This window comes from Acanthaster planci, linkage group LG02 (assembly GCF_054643075.1).
Source record: "Acanthaster planci isolate LZ-2023a linkage group LG02, COTS_SCS, whole genome shotgun sequence".
In the NCBI taxonomy this organism is placed as follows: Eukaryota; Metazoa; Echinodermata; class Asteroidea; order Valvatida; family Acanthasteridae; genus Acanthaster; species Acanthaster planci.
The window spans coordinates 3,275,521-3,286,563 of NC_141778.1; positions in this window are offsets into that span (position 1 = coordinate 3,275,521).

Sequence of the window (11,043 nt, forward strand, 5' to 3'; positions counted from 1 at the left end):
CATTAAGGTTTTCCATAGGTCCTATGCCCTGCATCCACGGGCCCAGCATGCCTTCGACGTACTGATATTTCTCCCCATTGTTTTGCGCAGACGAACTACGCAACATCTTTGTGCTTTTTTCCAGTTAATGGGGGGGGGGTAGCTTCTCTTGCGCTATGTCAAGTTTAGAGTAGAGAAAAGTGCTACAGAGAAAAGCTTGTCGCTTAATTCATAGCTCCATGCTGTCTGCGCTGACAAACTGCGCTTGAATCCTGAGGTATAGGCCTGAGAGGGAAAAATCACACTGATCAACAAATCAACTCGAATCAAGTGGAATATCTGCCAAGCAAAATAAAATATCCATGCTTCCTTAAAATGTCCTCCTCGATTTGACAGAGCGGTTACCGCGGCATTAAGTTGTTCTAAAAAGAGGATTAGGCTAGGGGTTCGGCAAGTTTCATTGTGTGGTTTGTACTGGTGACTTATTTTGGTTTTACCGATCGAGTGCTGTTATTTCTGATATTAAATGATGTGAGAGGTTTTCTTCTTTACCAGGTTGAAAACCACGAAAGCCTCGTACTCACAGGTTGCTTTTAAATATGAGCAACTACTGAACTGCTTTCTTGCGGCTGTGAATAACGCACTTACGTATAGAAACTACCAGTTAATCGGCTACACTCTCTTTTCTCGCAGATGCGAGTGTTATTTTGAGCCACAGCCAAATAAACGTAATTCACACGCTACCCTTTCGATTCCTCTACAACTTGCAACTTACGACTCTAGACAGGGTCAACAAGGTGAGGGCGCTGTTCTCTCACCCAGTTCAAGCTCTGATCCACTGCAGTTTTATGACCCGGGTGTTGTTGCACAGGTAAGTGCAAAACTTTTGGTCACCATGTTTTAAGCGATTCGTTATTAGGCAACTACAGTTAATTTCTTCAGTTGTCTTTTCTTGATTTCATGTAACATGCAAGAGAAACTAGAATAAAGTCCCTGGTTGGGGAAGAAAATCTACAGTTAACTTCACATACTTTATGAATTCAGATAAAACCTGAGAACATACCTCTGTTGTTGTTAGCCTTTTAGCTCGTTTTGTTTTATAATACATGTAACCCGCGACCTATTGTGAGCACTGCCTTTCACACCAACCGCGTAAACCACACACAGCAAATTATTTCAGCACACAGGATCCAAACGACCAACCCAAAACAAAAAACACCTTTATGGCCACGGAGATCAAAGTGCACCGCTCCATTGTTTGCGCACAAAATTAAGGGCAAAGTTTACTCCTCCGGATTACTATGTATCCACTGCAGGATGGTTTGTTTTAAGACCACAGAGTATTATACCACGGGATCGTTCGATCGGCAACCTTTTTGAAACAAGGCTCGCTGTGTTTGAATTAAAGTTATACAGTTGGGTGGGCAAAACACTAATTAATCGGCTCTGAGGTATTAATTAGTTAAGTTGCAGGCGTGACTGAATGGGATGTTGTGGCGGTGCTTTGTCGCCATTCGATGGGGGGGGGAGTATTCGCGTTTAATTTGGTTAAATGGAACCTTGTACTTCACAGCTTAGACAATATATAAATGCAAGAACACTTAGAAAAAAATTGCCTATCAGAAGCAAACTTCAGAATGCGATTTGTTTTAAAGATTACCGCATGCGCAGACACCTTCCTCCTTTGACTTGTTTAGATAATTTTCAACAAATAGTTGACACTTGTACACAATTTTCTGCGGGACTATACCACACTTCAGTTTTGTGCTACCTCCGTGCAGAAGTGGCAGCAAGTCATTTTTTGCAAGTCCAAGCCAAGTCACAAGTCATTATATGCAAGTCCAAGCCATTATATGCAAGTCCAAGTCAAGTCACGAGTCATTTGGTCTAAACACAAGTCAAGTCACAAGTCTCTTTGTCCAACTACAAGTCAAGCTGCACATTATTTTGTCCAGCTGAAATAAGCAAAAAGAACCAGGTGTCAACTTACGAAGTTACGAGTTATAAAACTATATGGGGCCGGTCGAGTAGCGTCTGACTTTGGTTGGTAACATGTCATTTTTGCAAGTTCAAGTCAAGTCACAAGTCAAGCTGGTATTTAGTCACAAAAACAGCGACTGGAGTCCGACTCGAGTCCAAGTCACATGACTCGAGTCAGCAACTCTGCCTCCATACATTCCAAATTGAATTAGTTGACACATTTTCATAGCCAGTCAAGTTTTGAGGCTATGAGTCACGGTTCCGAAGTAAGCTAAAAACGATCGTGGAGCAAGACATTCTTTATGAAGTGAACCATTCTTTCTGCAATATGAACACACAAAGGATTGCGTTATCACCTCTCCCCATCCACACAATGTTAACAGCATTTTCATTCAGAAAAGGGGTGAAAAAAGGGGCGTCCAACTATCAGGTTTTTTAAGTTTTCGAATGCAAAGTTCGTGTATTTCGCATGTGTAGTAGGCCTATTAGACCGGTGTGGTCGAAAACTTGCAACTAAAACTGCGTCCGTGGGCCCAGAGTGTTAGTATGGGCATGGAGGTATGGGTGCGCGGACAGTGTCCGAAATGACCGGAGATGTTATCCAGATCCTCCTCACAGTAATACCCCTAGGACTCTGTCCTGGTCCGTGGCACCCGTAGGCCTACCCACGCGCCGCTCCAAACATGGTGATTATTTACATCAAGACATTCCTTTTACATCCACTCCAGCTCAGCGACACTAGAAAGATAAGACCATTGATTAGAGGAGAAATGCGCGATAGCAGTGACGAAGAGGAATATGGTCGCGTGGCACGAAAGCGCACATCAACCCTGATCCCTTTGTTCCTTGCAGAAAAAAAACAGAGTGCCCACAACAAATACCATTGAACGTTTCTTTAAAATCTCTCGCTCCCATATCACGGAGCTGAAGGAGATATGTAGATCAATGTCAACTCTAACTTCAATTTCATCGTGAACGACACCTCAAAAGTTAATGAAGACAGTAATTCAGTATCCTAATCCATTCACACCGCGCAGTTTACTTGACAACAAAACTTTCATAATATATAATGCTTACATTATTCAATCTTAATAGAACCATAACTCCAATAACATGTTTTTAAAAATGTTGCATTAATTTAAGTGCCAGCGTACCGTCCCTACTACGAATCCAATGGTGTGAAAGGCTGTTACATGCAGTTAAAACCGATCTAAAACTGTTGAAGAAATGCTCGCAAATTAATAAAAACGTTGTTGAAGGTATAACCCCATTACACGGTATAGACTACGATGTCCGATTGCGTCATTAAAGGGTTTCAACATTTTAAATACAAAGTGGCAATTAAAAGTTATTGCCCGAGTTGTATGGGTTATAAGAGTGGAGTATGCATGCAGGAAACGATCATGCAAAAACAGTGATTGGGTAAAGTGACATTATTTAGGCAAACCGAAATATTGCATCTAAAAACACCGCAGCTCAATATTTCGGCAGGACTAGTTAAATTTGCTCAAGTTATGGAAATGAACAAATATTGAAGATAACGAGGGCCAATCCGAAACGACTGGCGATGTAGCACGGCTCCGGACGACACGCTCTGCGAAAACCAGAACGCATTCCAATAAAAACGGGCACCAAGACGCGCTTGACAATGGGGACTCCTTCTGGCTGCTGCACTATTTGGTGCGTGACCCCTCCCTACATACACACACACCTACCCGTGATGATGGATTGCTTTCCCCTTTCATATCAAAATGTGATACCGGCATACAGTTTAATTAGATAGCCGCTTGGCCCTTATACAACGCAAAACGCGTCCCTGAGAATTGAGTCCATGTCAAATAATACAAATGGAGAAAATGTGAGGCTCGGTCGGGGGATGCCTATTGCATGTTTCGTTGATATGAAACATGGGTTCGGCTAAAGTTTTCTTCTCATAAGTTAGAGCCCTGGGAGGGAAGCACTTGTCTGGACGGGTGGGGCTGTTCTGTATCTCCCAGTACGCCACAGTAAATGTCACAGTACGACAGTTAAGTGTGAACTGATTTCAGAGTCTCTTATTTTATTTGCCAGTTTCGATGGCCAAGTTCTTTCTTTATTTTTGGTCATTGACCTAGCTCACGCCCTCTTTGAAAGATCTCTTAGATATTACAACGGATTAAATAGGAAGAACCCTAAATAACAAGCTCTGTAGTTCAGCTTTGCGGTTCTCCAGCTGTTTACAAAGAAAGAATTGCTTTTGATAGTAGGGTTAAAAACCTGACAAACGTTGAATCTCTCAGCAGTAGAGTTGATCGTTAGGTTGATCGTTCTCCATTTCGTTGGCTAGTAAGGGGGGTGTAGTCGCGCGAAACGTCTCGCAACCTGCCCCTTTTTGTGTTTTCCTCGATAGCTTTTGTCGTGATAGAGTTCTGATCCGTAAAATGCACACCGTCAAAGTTGCCGCTAAAACCGCACATTTGGTTCCCAATATAACAAGCAACAAGTCCTGTCACGGGTCTTAACCGTGCGATGAGGCTTTAACGGTGTCCAATGTTTACGCACTTTGCCATGTCGGCTGCCATTGTTCGCATAAAGAAAACAATACGTCAACGGGTGAATGTGACAAAAATAAATCATATGTTCCGGGTTGTTTAAGATCCATTTCCAAACGATATTGCCTATCAGAAACAAATATATACATCCACCTTCTGTGACACTGGTGACACATTAATCTCAATCAGCGTTATCAAATTGTGGTCTAATTAAACCGTTTAACCAAACTCGAATGAGAGGATAAAAACGAGGGGAAAAGTACACTAAACTATGCAGCAGACTTTTATATCACACTCTTAACAGATAAATGCCGGGCTTTTAATTGCCAGGTATTTCCCTATCGTTGGGCAAACTTCAGCCAGAGAGAAGCCCATAGTCAATGCCCGTCGCCCGAAATGATAATATTATGGTATCATGTAATAATGACAGATAGTTTTATGATGGATATTCCAGGGAATGCTCGAGCAGTATCGGTAATAGTAGGCATATATCTGTGGCAGCCCATGGGCCGTTTCGCTTAGTTCAATCCTGGATTACGGAGAAGCAGGAACATGGCTGCCTGGAGCAAGATTTTCCCACGTTTGCTTGTTCATGGTAGAACGGTTTTACTTTTGAATTTGCTCGGACCAACTGGATCCGGGGATATGGCATACAGACAATCTGGTAAGCTCATTTTGCTCAACCATCAAATAAATATTACGGATACAAGGCTATTTGGGGCAATTCCAAATTTATCTGTCGGCCTGCTCCTAGAGACGTGTTGCGCACATGGCAACACAGGCTGACTTTCGTGACGAAATCTGTACAAGGCTTGGCCTGCAAAAATACAGATATCTGTATACCAGCTCTATGCATCAATTGTAAGTGAGGTAGATGGCTTCATTTGTGAAGCACTTCTAGACTTGTTTCGGTAAGTATATTTTCTATAAAACGTGTGCCTTTCTCGGGTGGAATTGGGACACAAATTAGATTCATAAAAAAGAGATGCAGACTGCTTGCCCAAGATTTCCCGAAAACAATGCACCTTCTCCAGACGGCAAACTCGACAGTTGATGAAAACCAAGCCGATAAGTATTCCGGCCCTTATCTCTCCAACGCCGGGTTCGCTTTCAAAATAATAGCGATGACCCAGCTCCTCGCGACTGGGATGGGTCTCTGGAAACGTGCGCGACCCCGGATCGGAATTCCCGCACGGCCTATTTTGGCGAATTGGTCTCGTTTTGTTGTCCAACAAATCTGCCTGTCAAGTTGAAAAGTGATATTCATGTTTATGTCAGACGCTCTCTTGTGTGGAACCTTCGACCATGACCTAGGCGAATCCAGGCTTTTGGAACCAAAGAATGAAAGAGAAGACAGAAATGACAAGAGTGGCTAACAATTATAACAGAACTTATACACCTGAGCAAAGATTACTGATAACTTCTTTTTTTTCCTGCACCTGATTATCCAGGGTTTGTAAATTAGGAATCAGCAGATTAGACGATGAGCTTATTTGTTAACAAGTACCGTTTTATTACTTCACGCGTGATTTGAAAAACAGAGGGGTGATAAAATGCCTCGCTAAGGGACATGAATAAATTGCCTCGGGATAAGTTCCTAATTATGAACATGGCTCCAGTCGCTTTTCCCATAAAATGTGAAGACATTGAAAATATTCTTGTAATAGCTAAGAGTACTGGGGAGTGGGTTTTTTTGCGACCATGACCTCATTTATTCAAATTCGTTCCTCCTCTGAGAGAGAGAAAGGGTAATTCGACGGCTTTTAAAATAGTCAAGAGCAAAATACGCAAAAGAAACTTCAGACATACATTTCAAATTTCGTCTATAAAAACTTCTTTTACCTCAAATACTTCCTTTTCCCAAAATTATTAAAATGAACTCTTCTGTCTGCGTTCGAGCAGTGAGAATCCATGCATTTAGCTGTGCTTGTGTAAGCTCCGGGGCGTAAAATGCAACGGGCTGCCAATTTTAAACAAGATATGCGCGCTGAGAGAAGCAAATTTGGGAAGGCACACTGGGCTGCAAATCCAAAAAAGTGAGGCTGAAAATCGGTGATAAAAACATTCATGAATGTTGTAAAAGCATTTCCAAATTTACTTTCATCTTGCTTGTGTTTTGCGTATAGCATTTAAATTTGTTATTTAACATAGCTATTTAAGATGAAAATTCTAACCTAGGCTACGAGCTTGTGTAAGCATCGCAGTGGCTTCGCGCTTGCGCGAGCCTGATGCTGGACATTTGCATGAATATTAGACATCCTCGTTAGGCGCACCGCGGATGCCGTGTGTACAGGAGTGTACTACGAATCTTGGTTTGTACATGTATCTACATGTGGTATCAGGTACTAGACTACAGTAACTTTAATCGATGAATATCGAGAAAGAGATCTCCACCCTTCGAGACTTCATTAGCCAAACTAAAATGGGCAATGGCACATTGTTTACGACTAAAGTTGTATATAGCTATGGAATTAAGTAAGATTTGAGGCTTTCCGTGGTGGAAGTTACATGAGATGCAGTGCGGGTACACCATGGAATTAATCTCTTGTTTTGGAAGAGGTGTGGTTCTTAGAAGAAGAACCGGTGAGTGTTGAGTGGACGTTTCGGCCAGGATGCTTTGGCCGTCCTCAGGCCGGATGGTGCCGGACTCGAGTGGAGTCTCTCCATTTGAGTCTCGCACACTCTCCTGAGCTTGGCCAAAGCATCCTGGCCTACATCTCATAGCTTTGGCACTGTCGATGAAAATTAGACAATTGTGCGTTGTAAATTCATTGCGCGTATCGACCTTGGAAATGGAGCCGTTTGGTACATGAGAGGCTTGAAAGTTCCCTGTGAAAGATTAACTGATTGACTGCAATTATGTCCATGTAAGGACGGTGGTAGATTTTTGGTCAGTAAACTTTTTGACATTTCGTGGGGTTGGATGACAAACAATCCATTGAGTTTGTGCATTCATCTACGGAAGAAGTCAACTATATAGTCAAAATCGTTTTCTTAGGAATCTTTTTGAAGTAATTGGCCAACAAGTCGGAGACGGAAACAGAGTTTATAAGAAATAGTTCTTGAAATAAAAAGACAATTAATTAAGGAGAAAGGAAAACTTGCTCTAAAATATCTTTTCAATAGCATCCTTCACCACGCTGAACAAATGTACATGATTGGTTTGTGTATGATCATCAAGCTTCAAAGTAATCCTGATTTGGATCTGCAAATTTGGCCTCGTTGACATTCCCGGTCTAATTTAAAACAGAAACTGATGTTAATGGAAGGAAGCTCTTGAAATGTGTTTTCTGATATTAGCTTAAAATTGATTTTTCACTTTAGGCCTATTTTATTTCAACTTAGTATGATTTTGGACATTTGAACCTTTTGAAAACCTGATTAATGTCTTGCTGGTACATTTTTTCCACAGACATGCGCATAAAATGCATTGCCAAAAGTTTGTCAGCCAATCCCATGACGCAATGCGATTGTTCAAAATGTCAGTTGTCAGCGCGTGGGTGATCTCAATCTAGGTCAGCCAATCAGAAAGTCGTTACAGGCCGGAATGTCGCAGAACTCGATCCCATGAAATTTTAGCCCCTGTAGATTGGCGTCCCTCATTTTTGTCATCAATTTGCAATTCATCAATTTGTTTACGCGAGCGATCTTTGGCCCCTGGTTATCTGCTCAGAATTCTGGGTCGATATGGGTAACCGTATTTTAGCCGTAAGGAGCAAAGGGTGAATTGGGACCGGAGGAGGTACCATCTTCTTGACGAAACCGTGTTGCTCTATAGTAGGTAGATTATTCTACATGTACATTATTGAAAGTCCATCCATTTTGCTAAATATTTGAGAAAGTCACAAAACTTGTTTGAAAATGTGAAGTGTGTTGCTGGAATTCTAGCCCTTCTCTCAAAATCAAGCATTCATGTACACTCTCCCCTATAGGATACCCAACGAAGCTTAAGTTTGGAGTTAACATTCAATCGTCGTGACAATTATGTTCTTAGAGTTGTCGACAGGCGGGAAGGCACAGGATGGCACACACAAAAACGGATTGAAACCCCCAAAATGGAAAAAAATACTCGACGTGCACAAAACCTCATATATCATTGTTGTCACGTTTATGGTGATCTGAGTGTTGCTATAATGATCTTTCTTATTGAGTAAAGGAATGTTCCACGCCCCCTTCACATTTTGGCACTGGCCGGTTGATCTGGAGACATGCCAAGGTGTGGCCTAGATTGACCGCAGTATATGATGTGCGATTCAAGCGCTTACTGTGCACCGTGAGATTGGTGCTGGTGCGTCGGGTGGGACGAGTATGCTGGGCCGATACAAAGCGCATGTAGCAAGGGGCTACTGCCGTGGATGCACAGCTCCAAAATGATGCATGGTAGTTAGCTCTGAGCTAAAGCGGGGTACCAGCTCCGGTTCGGAGCGATGGGGGAGCTGAGCTTCCGCATACCGGTACAGCGCAGTTTAAGACTTCAATTTTGGCCCCTGAGCTCCTTGAGCAAAATTCGATGAAACGTATCAGTTCAGAGAGACCTCGACTGAGACGAAACGTGGCTGGGGATAAAAGGTACATCAAGCTGTTCGCTGACTGAAACATTTCAGCATCTAATGCCCACTCTAGCTTTTAAAGTTTTCCGCCCTCCCGTAGTTTGTGGATCAAGCAGTTGCCACAAATTACTTGTGCAAACAGGTCCAATGCCATGCAACGTTAATGATTGATACAACCTTTTTTGACAACAATGCCTGATATTAAAAATGCATGACCCATCCCCAGACGAGATTTCGCAATGGCTCGTCAGCTCAGACTGCCGTGATAAATTACTGCGTAAATGGAGTTTTTTTTTCCACTCCGAATTACGGTCATTAAAACAGCTGCAAAGAACCAACTCTAACAGCTTGAGGACTGTCACATGGCAAGAAGTAGTACTATGCGGTTTTCTGTTCAGGACCACTTGTTGCACGCCTAGATTCAGCAGTGCGGATCGGAAACCTGCTCGTTTGTTACGGGAAACGTGGTCCCAAGCTTGATGACTGAGAAACAAATTGTCTGAGCACACGTATTGAAAAAAAAATAAATAAAGAAAAGAAAAGAAAAAAACCGTAAAATTAATCGGATTACAGCAGTTTCGTAATTGCAGCTCTGTAGTGGTCACCAAACGAAACTTCACTGGAGTTGATTTGCATCAAAAACTAAGATTTTGTGGTTCAAACATGAGAACAAAATATGGCATCCCATGGTTTTTTATCGTTGTTGTGGATTACATGCTACGTGACTTCTCGCCTTTAAATCACATTTTGTGAAAGTGGTAAATTAGTGGAAATCACAACTTATCCCCGAGGACGATGCTTCTGAAAAGTAAAATAAACTCTCAGACTGTTCATAAGTTTTGCCCGGAACGTCAGCAGGTGAAATTTCCCGCAACAAAATGGGCAGTTGCCACCATCTCAAGTACAGACGAAGAGATCTTCTCATCCCGTTGAAAAAAAAATCAGTTGGTGTTATGATCAAGTTCTGACGATGCCAAGGGTTGTGGAAAAGTTTCTAGAGTCCATCTCGAACCACCTCCTGTGTAAAATACATACTTTAAAGTGACTAGACTAAAAATAAAGATTAAAAGCAGACAAAGTTAATATAAGTAGGAATAAAATAAACATCGGAGTATGGACTTACACAAGAATACAATAATAAAATGGACATGTTGAAACCCCTGACCTGTAAAAAAATAAGGAAGATTACATTTTTGAAAAAGTCATTTTTGTGACTTTCTTGAAGGAACATTGAAAATCGCCATCGGGTCCCGATGCGCGCCACCCCCCTTTCTATTACCAACGACCGTCGGTGAATAAATCTTTTTCTTCATAAAGCTAAAGAAAATATGCAAACAACTATATTCACAAGTCGATACACTACGAGCTACTGTGGTTGTGCCGATCGTTTCAGGCGGGCCACAGGTCACGGTTTCTTCCGTGTGAGGACCGCCATTTGGTCTGCTTCTCATGCTACGACAGATAAGGCCTTCACAATGACAGGGTCAATCTCTCGTAATTTGTAAAGCCATTTGCAATTAAAACCTCCACGAATGAGATTACGATCCCTCGCATGCATAATTATTCACCACCTATGTTTGCTTATGTAATTACTTCTGCTAGCACTGGATGCTTTGCTATTCAAAGGATACATCATTTTTCCATAAAGTTTGATTTTGTTTTTATTCCCGAAAATGTTGACGTATGCTCTTTCTATCAAGGCATCTCAAAAAAATCGAATCAGGCATTTCTTTTTCCATGGTTCCACCATGTATTATTTTCTTATGTGGAATATTTGATTTCAACTGTATAAAATCGACGGAATTTGATAACGAAAAAGTTCAATGTCTCACAATTTAAATGACAAAGAAAGTTACATGATGTCATGTTGCACGAGGCCGATCCACAAACCCTCCATTGAAAACAGGGTTGTCATAAGATATCGTTTTTCCCTCGAGTGAAGCCCTTTAGTATAACTGTGAAGTGGCCACAGCACTGTTCCCTATTCCATTGTTTCTATGTCT